This window comes from Lissotriton helveticus, chromosome 10 (assembly GCF_964261635.1).
Source record: "Lissotriton helveticus chromosome 10, aLisHel1.1, whole genome shotgun sequence".
Classification (NCBI taxonomy): domain Eukaryota; kingdom Metazoa; phylum Chordata; class Amphibia; order Caudata; family Salamandridae; genus Lissotriton; species Lissotriton helveticus.
The window spans coordinates 781,962,903-781,976,219 of record NC_136071.1 but is presented as its reverse complement, the minus strand read 5'-3'; positions in this window follow the sequence as shown (position 1 = coordinate 781,976,219).

Genomic DNA, 13,317 nt, shown 5'->3' with positions numbered 1-13,317 from the left:
GAAGTGCTGGCCCGATCGGAGATCATTGAAGACCGCTGTGCCGAAGGAGAGGAGATCCCCCTGGTCCCGCAAGATGGCGGCCATCCCTGAGATCCGTCGTACCTCCTAGACTGCGCCTACTGGGGGCGGCTGGACCCGGACAGCGCAGGGCTTCCGCCCTGCTTTGGTGTCGCCCACAAGACCTGCCGGCTGCCTGCAGCGACGTGACGGACCCCTCAGGCGGACCTTGACGTGGCCTCCGGCCCGAGGGGAGAGACGCGGTAAGGGGCCCTTCCGGTCGGGGAGTGAGCTATGTGACTCCCCGGCTTCGAGGCCTGCTGCAAACGGACCCCCAAACGCTTGGCTCTCCCTCTGCTGGGGCAGACTACATACAGTCCCCGACCACTTGCCTTGTCCTCCGGGGGGGGGGGGGGAGCTGTCGATGCCACCTGCCTGGCGGGGCACGCCACAGACGACGTTCCGACCCTGATGCACTCCTTTCACCAAGGCGCACTGGCGGAGGCTTAAGGGGTGGAACAGCTACCTAGCTGACACATCGCGGACGGCGCCTGCCTGGGGCCGTTGTGGTTGGACCCCAAGGGCCCTGTATCTCCTGGTTCACGTGGCCCCGCACCGGACCTGCACAGCTAGATCGGCCCTGACTTTGTGGAGTCCTCCGTAGGCTGTGCGTGGGACTCACGGCCCCGGGGGTGCACTGATTCCCATCTGCGCCTGTTCCACTGACTGGCCGTGTCCTGAGTTGGCGGCGGACCTCCGAGCTGCCCGCCAGTGCCTGGCGCAGACTTTCACCGCTTGGGGGGTGGCCCGCCTCTGCGAGATCCACCTTCAACGTGCTGCCACGCCACAGAGTGGACCTGGTCTTTCCTGGGGTCGCCCCGCGGGCCCCGCTGGCCTTCCAGGGTTGACTCAGGTGCAGTGTGTCGATCCATTGCCAAAGGGGCGACCTGAGACTTTGTGCCCACGCTTGGAGGTCACGGCCGGTGCTGTGGTGAACGGCCCCAGGGGTGCGACATTGTGTGCTCCAGATCCGCTCCGTCGCTACAGTGGAGTGCTGACCCTCATCTTACTCGTTGCCTCTGTTGTGACCTCCTGGACTCGGGGTCCAGCTGCCCGGAGGAGATGGCGTCCGGCAAGGGGTCACGGGGCCCTACTCAGAGGCAGATTACTAAGAACTCCTGGGGAGCCAGAGGTGACAACAAAGATACGGCCCCCTCGAGTGATCCGAAGCTCGCTTCCCCCACTCAGGGGCAAAAGACACTTACCCTCGAAGATGTAATGGAGGCTATCGCCGGAGTTCGCTCCTCTCTAGAAACTCGTATTGACTCAGTGAACATCGAAGTGACCCTCTTGCGCGCCGACCTGCGTTAAATGGATACTAAAGTGAAAGACGTAGATGTCAAAACGGCAGCTTTGATTGATGACACCTCCACTCTTCAACAGCAAGTTGCTCAGCTTCAGAAGCAACAGAAACAGATGAGCGAGCAACTCTACGACTATGAAGGGAGGGCGAGACGGAACAACATTCGCATCTTGGGAGTTCCAGAAAGACTGGAGGTGCCCTCGGCCGACCTGTTTGTGGAGTCCTTGGTCACGACTCACCTTAAACCGAAAAACCTCTCAAATTACTTCTCCATTGAAAGAGCGCATAGGGTCCCGGGCGGCGCACCTTAGCCGGGTGCCCCCCCTCGCCCCATCATCGCGAGGGTTTTTAACTTTAGAGACCGGGATGCCATCCTGCAGGCCGCCCGCTCTGGACTGCCCCTTCTTCTGGAAAATGCTCGCATCTCCATGTTTCCGGACTTCACGGTTAGGGTGCAGGCGAGGCGGCGCAGCTTCTTGGAGGTCAAGAGAGCACTGCGAGACAAGGGCGTCAAATACTCCATGCTGTTTCCGGCGAAACTGCGCATCGAAAGCGACGGGAAGACCTGGTTCTTTTTCTCGCCGGAGGAAGTAGGGGACTGGTTGGAGGGGTGGAGCAGAGTCGGCGGTTCTCCACGACACCGTACTGTACCGGACGATCCCAACGAGAGATGACCCCCGCCTGAAAGCCAGGATCTCTTCTCGGGGCCTCTTGAAGATGCGGAATGACATGCCTCCGCCACGGGGGCCTGGCTGAACAATGTCTGGGCCCTTGCCATCTGAAAGTCCGGAGATTTGTTGGACTGCCCGAGGGGGCGAGCCTCCTCTTTCTGCACTGACCTTGTTCCTGGGATCTGCTCTTCCGGCCGAGTTCGGGCCACACCAGCTACCTAACAAGTAACTTTTCTAATATGTGATTGCGGCGTAAATCGTATGACATGCCCTTACTAGTGTATTACATTTATATCGCTTCTAAGTCGGACGAGCGGCGCTGCCGGCTCACTAGCTAACCCCAAAATGAGTGGGAGGGCGACAGGCACTCTGCCGAGTTGGGGTGTGGATAGTTCTGAATCCGTGGGCAGGGAAGCAGGGTGGGGGGAAGGGGTGAGGGGTGGGGGGTATTGGCCCAGTTTTGTTGCTGTTATGTTGTTTGCTTTTGTGTTCCGCAGAACTTCCGATGGTCACCTACCATTGTTGACTTCTCCCTTTGCCTCCAGCAGACTGGTCCTTAGTCGCGTTCTCTTGCTTACCCGAGGTCCTGTATTGCAAAGCCTCGCTCCCGGGCAGCCGTTTGGCCCCTGGGGTCCACATGTCTTAACTACTTTCCAGCTTGCTATGACCCCAACCTTTGGTTGTCCCGAGAGGCTCCTATCTAGGCGCCTTGCTAACTTGACTCTCCACCCTTACAGCCATGACTCACCAACTCTCTAGCTCCCTTTCGGTCCTCACCTGGAACGTCAATGGTCTGGGTCACAAAATAAAATGAAGTGTGGTCCTCCAGTTCCTTAGACGCCACTCCCCCAACATAGTCCTGTTGCAGGAGACCCACCTGATTGGCAATACTTGCCGGGCAATGCAGAGGGGGGGGTACAAGCTTTTGATCCACGCAGGGTTTACTACTGGGTCCCGGGGCACTGGGCTATTAGTTAAGAATTCTCTTGCACTCACCCACTCACGATGTTGGGCAGACCCCTTAGGCCGCATTGCAGTAGTGGAGGCTGTCTGGGAGGGGCGCCCGCTGAATATCGTTTCAGTTTACCTTCCACCGACCTTAGTGCGCGACTCTTTTAAAGACCTGGGTACTCAACTGGTGGGCCTACCCCCGGGTACCCTAATAATGGGAGGGGACTTCAACACTACCATGTGCGATGACCTAGATCGTAGGCCCAAGAAAAGCTCACATCGTCAGACCTCTGAACTCGCTGACTTTACACAGGCCTTGGGACTAACGGACATTTGGCGCTTTCACTTTCCAGACACGCCATCCTTCACTCACTATTCTAACGCACACAATAGCATGTCGAGAATTGATTATTTCTTTTGCCCTAACGCCGACACCGGCCGCTTCATCCGCCCACGACACCTTCCATGCGGTATATCCGACCATTCACCACTGATGGTGGACTTAACATATAATCGTCAGGTAGTGAGGGGACCTATCATTATCAATCTCTGGCTCCTATGGATCCCCGACATTAGAGAAGCGTTGAGGGAACGTACAGAACTTTACTTCGAAGAAAACGTTGGCTCGGTGGACTCAGCGGTTACACTTTGGGAGGCCTACATTGCGGTGGTGAAAGGCGAAGCACTAGCCTTAAAAACGTGTCATCTGCGTAAACAGGCCGAGCTCATCTCGCAGGTGGAAATTGACCTCATTAACCTTGAGGTATCCCATAGTGCTGCGCCCACAGACTCCACCGCTGCACGTCTCCGTACCCAACAATTGATTTATAGAGCACTGGCCCAAGAACGGGCACCAGCACGACTGCTTCACACACGCCACCGGGTCTACGAATGCGGGGACTGTGCAGGCAAGATGCTTGCATGGCTGGAGCGACGCGACCAGGCAACGAGATGGGTACCATCCATAGCCGGCCCGGATGGGTCGGTGGTAGTTGACCCCCAGGACATTGCCGAGGTGTTTGCCACTCACTTTGAAAGGGTATACACCGCCAGCAACGTCTATTCCTCTGATGAATCCAGACAACTGCTGGAGGAGATGCGTCTCCCTGTCGTTTCGGACTCGGATCGGCTCACCTTGGACGCGGACCTATCCGCTGAGGAGCTCACTTCGGCGCTCTTCGCTGTATACTCCGGAAAGGCTATGGGCCCAGATGGTGTTCCGGTCGAGTTTCTGAAGGGAATGGCTCCTGACATCATCCCCCATCTCCTGAATATGTTTACGGAAAGCCTGGAACGCTTCCCCTCGATCAAAGGTTAGCTTCCATTGCTGTCATCCTAAAACCTACCAAACCTCCCACTGCCTGTACCTCCTATCGGCCGATTTCCCTGATCAGCACGGGAGTCAAGGTTCTGGCTAAACTGCTAGCGTCCCGTCTTCTCTTGGTACTCCCTTCCCTGATACACGGCGACCAGTCCGGTTTCCTGCCGGGCCGAAACACAGCGCTGAATCTCCGTAGGGTCCAGAACGTGCTGAGCCGACAGCCCTCCCTTTCTCAGGACGCTGCCATACTGTCCCTCGACGCAGCAATGGCGTTCGACTTGATTGAATGGTCCTATCTGTTCGAGATCCTCCGCCGCTTTGGCTTTGGACCCACCTTTATTGCTTGGGTACGCCTCCTATATACGGACCCCTTTGGTCAGGTCCGGGTTAACAACTTCACGTCCAGAAAATTTCCTCTTCAACGGGGCACCAGGCAGGGCTGCCCCCTCTCTCCCCTGTTGTTCGCCCTTACCTTGGAGCCGTTGGCTCACTGGGTTCGCACCGATGCCTCAATTCGAGGCCTGCGTTGAAGTGCCGAGACCGTGGATAAAATCTCCCTTTATGCTGATGACATCCTGATTTACGTATCGTCCCCGCAGTCCTCCATTAGCAGCCTGTTCCACGTCCTTACTAACTTCAGTAAATACTCCGGCTATGCCATAAACTGGTCCAAGTCGGTGCTGTACATGCTACATGGCCCGCCGCCTCGCCTGCCTCGGGGCTTTTCCATTACGTTGGCCTCTGATGGCTTTACCTACCTAGGTATTTTCATTACTCCAAACTTTACGCAATTTTACGACCGCAATCTGCTGGGCCCACTACACAGGCTACGTAGCGACGTTGCTCACTGGCGATCGCTCCCGCTCTCTCTCCTGGGTAGAGCTACACTATTCAAAATGCTAGCGCTTCCTCGCTTTCTATACATCCTACAGAACTACCCTTTTCCCGTTCCAGACTCGTACTTCAAGACGGTGGAAAGTGAGCTCCGGGGGCTGCTCTGGGTTGGCGGTGCCGCTAGGATTGCTCTCTGTACGTTGTTTCAGGGCTGGTATGATGGGGGAATAGCCCTCCCCAATCTCCGACTCTACTACTGGGCCTCCCAGCTTGTGGTGATCAACCGCTGGATACACGGTTCTCCTCTTAATCCGGCCTTCCTTTTGGACAGAGAACAAACGGGACGTGAGGGCTACCTGGGGGCTCTGTATAGTAAACCCACTAAATCGAGATACATTGGGCCCATGGCTCACACAGTGCGAGTTTGGCACACAGCCAACAAAAAGCTGGGATGGGCTGATAAACTAACCAACGCCTCGCCTCTATGGTCCGCTCAACGACTGGGATCTCTATGCTTTTCCCAGGGCTTCGACAGATGGGATGCGATTGGGATCTCGCAGGTCGGAGACCTGGTTCATAAGAATAGACTGTTGACTTTTACTGACCTACAAGCTAAACACGCCCTGGCATCCACTGAGTTCTTTAGGTATCTGCAAATTACACATGCTCTGCGTGACGCATTTCCGGACTTCACTTCTATACCCGCCACCTCCCCTCTGGAAGATAGGCTCCTGTCAGAGCCTCTTCCTGAAAAGGCCATCTCCCTAACTTACCGTAAACTCTGAAACAATCTTCCCGATTCCTCCTTGCCGTTGAGGGCCAAGTGAGAGGTGGACCTGGGTCCCCTAGATGACGAGGACTGGAGATCGGCACTGATGTCTCCGAAAGAGTCAGCCATATGTCATAGGTTCTGGCTGATCCAACTAAAAATACTACACAGAGCGTATATATCGGCTCTTACATTAGCTAGGATAGGTCGGAGACCAGACGCCCTATGCCTCCGTGGTTGCGGACTCCCTGGAGCCTTCTACCACGTCCTATGGGAGTGCCCTGTGATACAGCGATTCTGGATGGCCACGCGGTCTAAAATGTGCCGTTCTCTGGGCAAGCCCCTACCCGAGTCGCCTAAGGAATGTATCCTTAACATCTGGGGGCCTAACGACCTAACTGCTCCGGAGATACAATGGGCATCACTGGTGTTTCTGCTGGTTAAACGGTCCATAGCAATGAGTTGGGGCTCCCCGGACGGACCGCTGGTGGTGGGCTGGGTGGCCGCAGTGGACCAATGCATGATAGCAGAGAAGACAGTGTATAAAATACGAGGCTGCCCCAAGGTGTGGGACAAGAAATGGGGACTCTGGAACACTTACCGGGGTGAATTATGCGATTCTCCAACGGCGGAGCTGGCTATGTCCAGAGGAGGCTCCTGAGACGTTGTGTATGGGATGGGGGGTTTGCGACTCTTCCCTACCGGGACCTTTCAGTATCTATTTCCTACATAGGGGTTCTTTCTTTCATTGTGTGGTGTATTGATGGGCCTGGTACGAAGCACCAAGGCCAGTTAATGCTGGACCCTTAAGCTGGTCTAATGATTTCCTGACGAGCTCTGCTGGTTTTTTCTTTTTCGTTTTGTGTTGTTTCTGTTTCACACAAAAATCAGTGGTGTGATTGCTTTATCTGTGTCCAACGTGGTTACCAACATTCACCCTATATTGATCTGATAAATTAGTGACGCCGTCCGCCCTCAGGGTTGTGGTCCGAAAGGCTGTGTATTTTATCTTAACCTGATTTTTGTTCTTCATCTCTGTTCGCATGTTCACAGATGTGACTGTATTATGTATATTTTCATGCAACTGCCACAATAAAAACATTTGTTTTTAAAAACCTGGTTCAAAACTGAGGTCTCACCTTACTTTGTATTAGAGCAAGTACATCGGATCCTGGCCTGCAGACCACCACCCAGGCTCACTGTTGTGAAACTCTTAAGTTATTGAGACTGCGACACGGTCCTCCAAGCTGCCAGGATGAAAGGGCTCCTACTCTTTTGATGCCAATGTAATGATTTTTACAGATTACACTTTGGCAGTGCAACTTAAACAAGTGTCCTTTAGGTCTGTCAAAAAAACTGCAAGAGATAGGAATTAGGCATGCCATCATTTTTTTCTGCAAAATAAAAGATCATTGCTGACCAGCGGGCCAATTTTTCACTGACCCTCAAGATGCTTGAAAATATGTCTAGCAGTGGCTCAATATTAGTGCAGGGTGATCTGACAAATGACCCTGTGTGCACCGCACAAGGGGTCGCCACAGGGGCAACCAGATGACCAGCAACACTGCACCCCATTGGAAACCGTGCTCTCACGTTTTGGAAGGACATTAGTTTGTGGGTCATTGCCCGCTATTGTTCTTTCCGCTATCAAAATACATTTTATTGCACTAAATAAAAATGTCATTATTATTGTGTATGTTTAAAAACTCAATAAAGTTTGATTAAAAAAAAAAAAGACCCATAAACAAAATCGTCTATTTCGCCTGAACCTAGTCAGGAGAAAACAGAAATTAAAAATATGGTAAAAAAGGTGCAGGTGAAGAACTGTAATCTTCATTCTCAGGGGTCTCACTAATACAAAGAACTTGGCACAGAAGCTGAAATATGAAAAGACATCTTTATTAAACTTAATTAAGTGAGACTACGTCACACAGAAGCCTTTAGCAACTGAATGAGGCAGTCTAAAGAGTACAAAACACAGAGGCCTTTTATATGCTTAGGGTTACAAACTCAGCATAAAAGAAAGGGGCAGTCCTAGCTTCTGCAGGCATGCAAAATACCTAATATGGACATACAAGATCTGCAAAATATTAGCCAATAGGCGAACATTCAAAAAAAGCATCATATAACCAGAACGTCCCCCTTACGTTGTGTTTCTGCCCAACCCACAAGTAAATTAATTACAGCACCTATAGGTCAATCAGTAATGGCAGGACATGTCTGTATGCAGTTAGGCCAGCTGGTGTCTGAGATTGATTTCAAAGCAAGGACAGAGGAGGGTTTTCAACACGTTGCAGTCCAAAGGGCAGAGACACTTCATGAATAGAGCAGCCTGTGTAAAGGCAACACAAATTGATGACAAATGTAAGATGGAGTAAAAATTAAAGAACCTCACAGGGTCAAACTATGAGAGTAATGTGAGCAAGACATAGTTCTAAAACAGTCTCTTTATATTTTAGCAGGAAGAGACGTGAAGCAATCATGAAAGTGAAGCAAGCACCGAGTTGAGAACACAAACAAAGGAGCACAGCAATCAGATAAGTATGAAAGTGCTACAGGATACTAAAAACATTGTATCCTACAGGCACCCAAAACGACGATTCTTTCAACACCATCTTTTCCTTTTTTACAGTGGCAGAATACCGGGAAACAAAGAGTTAAGCCACGCTACAATACCCAAGAGAAACAATGTTGCAAGCCGACAAGGGAGCTCAGAGGATAAGTTAAGCCCCGGAAGAATACTTGGCAACTCGGACACAGAAGACCCCACAAGGACACCCGGAGAGGAACACAAGAACGTCACACCTCCCTGGCGTAGAATCAGAGATATGCAGGTAAGGAAGCGGAGAAGCGGTGGAATGTACGAGAGGCCTGGCAGGGTCCATGATGGAACGCGAAGCGCGTTTCCATAGCGGACCCCTCCCTATGAAGGCCTCAAGCGCTGCCTCCACCAGCTAACGGGAGTAGGCAGGCAGGGCGTGCACAGGAGGCAGCGGGCGGGCTCAGGAGGGCTGCCAAGGACCGCGCGGAATGACAGAATCAGCTATAATTAAGTAATTGGATAAAATACATGTTAGCCAACTCTTTATCCAGCATGCTGTTTTCCTGGATTCCCCGTATACTGGAGAAGTGGTAACGGAGGCCATATTGACCTTGGCCAACGGTAAAGCTGCACGGGTTGACTATTTCCCTGTTTAGCTTTAAACTCTTTAAGAAAGCAAAATTTCCATTGGTTAGTGATATTGGTAATAGCATATATAAAGGTAACACAACCACATCATCATGGGAGGGAACCATGATTTCAGGAAGGGAAACTGGCTGTAGCTAGAATATAGTATTGCCTATTTCATTAATCAATTCTGATGCCAAATTATACTCGATAATACTAGCCGAACGACTATTCAGTGTTATACTTACATTGGGCATGAGGGGACAACATGGATTTATTCCAGGGCGAGATACCACAACACATCCAAATATGGCAATACCTACGTTCGATGTTACTAAGGCATTGATGCAACAGACCTGTATGATCCTGCTTGGTGCTGGAAAAGCATTTCACGGGGATCGTGAAAGTATTTCTGGCTATTAATGGGGCAGATGCATATCGCACCAATATAATTTCTTTGGTGCAAAATTGTACCACAGGCCTGCATCCAGTATTGCGTAAAGTGTCTGCGAACATTACTATACAGAGAGACAAGCACCAGGGATGACCCTAGTTTCCATTATTGTTTGTGTTATGTTTAGAACCCTATCTAGTTATGCTAAAAAACGACCACCAAATTTCCCTGGTCTCAACTCTGATAGTTTGAAGGTTGCCGCCTATATAGATGACACAGCAATATTTTCTCAATATGTCGTCAAAGAAATTCCAGTTGTCGGGGGGCGCTAGAGGGCGCGCAAACGGAATGGCTGCCTAGCACAGCAGCTCCCGTTCCTTGACCACTAATCCTTAAAATATCTGCTACCAACGGCGAGCAAACTCGCGAAACAACTTACCGTCTGTTGCAGGAGGCGGCCGCTGACACTCGACCCGAGGCTCGGACCTTTTGAGCGGCGGGGGCCGCTACACTCGTCATCGGAAGACTGCCCGGCTGAGCCCTCGGAGCGTGCCTCCTGCGGCGGTTGGCTGCGGTCGGCTGCGGAGACCTACGCGAGGCCGGGGCTTGCCACGAGGCGGCGGGCCTGCCTGGCGCTCTGGGCCCGGGGGCTGGGACGGGTCTGCCCCTGCGCCACGGAGGCGCTGCAACCCTCATCGACGACTGGCTGCCTGCCACCCGGCCCGCCGACCGGGCTCCCTGGGACAGATTTGATGTCTGAGGGCTCTGGGGCCGACGGGCGCTGCCGCCTTTCTCGCCCCGGCCTGGAGGGGCCTGCGAGAGGACACTGTGATCGTGAGTGCGGCGCCCGGGGACGTCCGTGTATGAGGTAAGGAGCTCCTGTCCCTGGCCTGGGCGTGCTTTCCCCCCATGCTGAAAAACAACTACGGGTGGGCTCTAATCAGCAAGGCTGAGCCAAATTATCAAAAAACGAAAATAGAATGCCAATACTGATATACACAATTTAGACCAACAATGTGCTAACCTGAACCTGAAAAAACAATTCAAGGACGGGAATTGCTAGTTAATAGCTTTTTATTTGCAATATTTTTTAGAAAGATCAATTTTTATTTTTTCAAATGATATAAGAAAGACTTATTTACAAAGAAAGGACAAATACAATTAAGAAAAACAAAACATTTGTCTTCAATCATTCAATATTCCAACCATATCACAAGCATTCAACACACTTTCATACCATTCAGGAGAAAGACTATAGAAGCATAGAAAATATTTTTTTTAAAAAAATATATATATACATTTGCAAATTTGCTTCACAAAAGAACAAAAAGCCACAGCCTGCGGGCAAAATACTACGTCAATAAACATGCTGGCCGACCTGTTGTGGTGTGTGGGACGAGGGCACCGAACACAGGCGGACGCCGCTGCTGATTGCTGCAGCCCTCGCTGCGGCACGGGCGCCACTGCGGGCCTCTTGGTGCAGGAGCGCTTGTCCGGGCCCATTATCCTGGTGCCTGTGAGGTACTGTTGACTGTCGCTGGGTCTGCGCGGCATTTACCGGTGCCGGAGGCGGACCCGCTCTTTGCCTGGGAGCCCGGACCCCTCCTCACGACTGCCTACCATAGCCCTGCTTCCACGATCCTGAGAGCCGCTCCCCCCACCACTGCGGGAGCCCAATATCCTACCTACACGCGTCCTTCAGGCCGCCTTGCCGGGCCCCCTTTGTGGATTCCATTGCTGATGCTGAGAGATCGGGCGCCGGGGGGCCCCGGAGCTCGAGCCTCACCGTCTCGGGGCAGCTGCCCCTCCTGCGGCCCCGGGCTCGCGGAGTGCTGGTGTGGTGGGGACGCGATTGGTGGCCACCATGGGGCACCTCGACAATCGCCAAGCCAAAATCAGCTTCGATGGCGCCAAGAAGACCACGAAAACGGCGACTGCGGAATCAAGGCCCGATGACGCTACCCCATCGACCGCTGCTTTCCCCTCCAGAGACATGGATCTGCCGCGCTTATTCCTGGAGATGAGACAGGGGTTCGCCACGGTGGTGGAGAAGGTGGATGGAATGACCGCCAGACTGGACGCCCTGGTCCATAAAGTTGATCGCCATGAGGAGCGCATCACTGCCACGGAGCAGCGCATATCGGACAATGACGACATCACCATGTCCCATACCACGCAATTAGCCCGTATGGATAACTTGCTCCGAACTATAGCTGCCAAGAATGAGGACTTGGAAGCCCGCAGCCGGCGCAACAACATACGCGTCACGGGCGTTCCGGAGTCCACGGACACGGGCAGAATGGAACTATACATTGAAAAACTACTTAAGGGCTCGATTGGAGAGCAATCCTTCTAGCCGCAATTTATTGTGGAGCGGGCGCACCGCTCGTTGGCCCCCGTTCCCAAGCCCGGCCTGCCACCCAGACCGATTATTGCCAAATTACTGAATTATCGCGACCGGGATGTCGCACTGCGCGCAGCCCAGACCCAACAAACTCTGCAGTACAATGGAGTGAAGTTTTCCATTTATCCTGATTTTACCCCCTTAGTGCAAGAGGAAAGGAGAAAATTCCTCCCTGTAAAAAAGAAATTGTGAGAGGCTCAGCTGGAATAGGCCCTTCTTTATCCGGCGAGACTGCGAGTCACACATGGAGGGAAACATTGCTTCTTTACTAATCCACAAAAAGTCGAGGACTTCCTGAAGACTTTTAGGAACGCCCGGCGAGAGGGTCGTCACGCTGAGGCAGCATTGGAGGAGGATGACCCATCCCTGGCAGTGGAGGAGCAATGAGCATGGACTCCGGAGATGTCCGGGCTGTTTCCAGTCCTGTGCTATAGCTGATGGCCCTGGCTTGGGACGATCGGGAGGCGTAGGCCCTGCACTACCGAACTGGACTACGTACATTCACCGTTGGTAACGTATCCCAAGGACCACTCTCCATGCCCCGACCTCCACCGAGGGCGGTACAGATTAGGAGGTCGGCTGGTGGGAGTAGTGGCTGTGCGCCCTCATAGCTGTTTCCCCATCGGGTGTCCCCCATGCATAATGTTGGAAAAGTACAGTTGTGGGTAGGGAGGGGGGAGGGAGGGGGGTGGAGGGTGGGGACAGGTGGCTGCTGGCATGATTGGGATGCAGTAGTGGGAGGGGGCGGGAATGTTTGGGGAACCACAGTTTGTTCACGAAAGGGGTACTCGAGTTATGAAACACTACAGTCTACTACCTGCTATGAACGGTACACTGCCTGTTATCTCGCTATCGCTGAGGTGGGGTGTAAAGATGGATGACTACCTATGGCGGGTTTAGGGGCTGATACACAATTGAATTGCATACCATGGAATGTTAGAGGGCTCAACAATGCTAGGAAATGTAGGGATGTGATTGCCTATTTCAATAGACATAATGTTCATGTGGCTATGTTACAAGAAACTCACTTGTCACCGAGGGGTAGAGTTACTTTTGCTAGTAAGTGGGCTGGTATCCGGGCATTTTCTTCCTACTCTACTTACGCTCGAGGTGTGACTATCCTGTTTAGGCGAGCGGTGCCCTTCCATAAATACGGAGAACTGCTGGATGGTGAGGGTCGCTATGCACTGCTATGGGGACGCATGGGCCACGATACTATCACATTTGTAAACTGCTATGCCCCCAACTTGGATGTGCCTTCTTTTTTCACCACATTATGGGGCAAGGTCATGGATGTGGGATCTCGCCATGTCATCTGGGGGGAGACTTTAACTTAGCGTTTACACCACACTTAGATCGATCAGACGGGGCACCCCATTACAAACCAGGAGCCAGAGACGCTCTAGAGGGAGTCATGACTGAGGGCGGCCTAGTGGATATATGG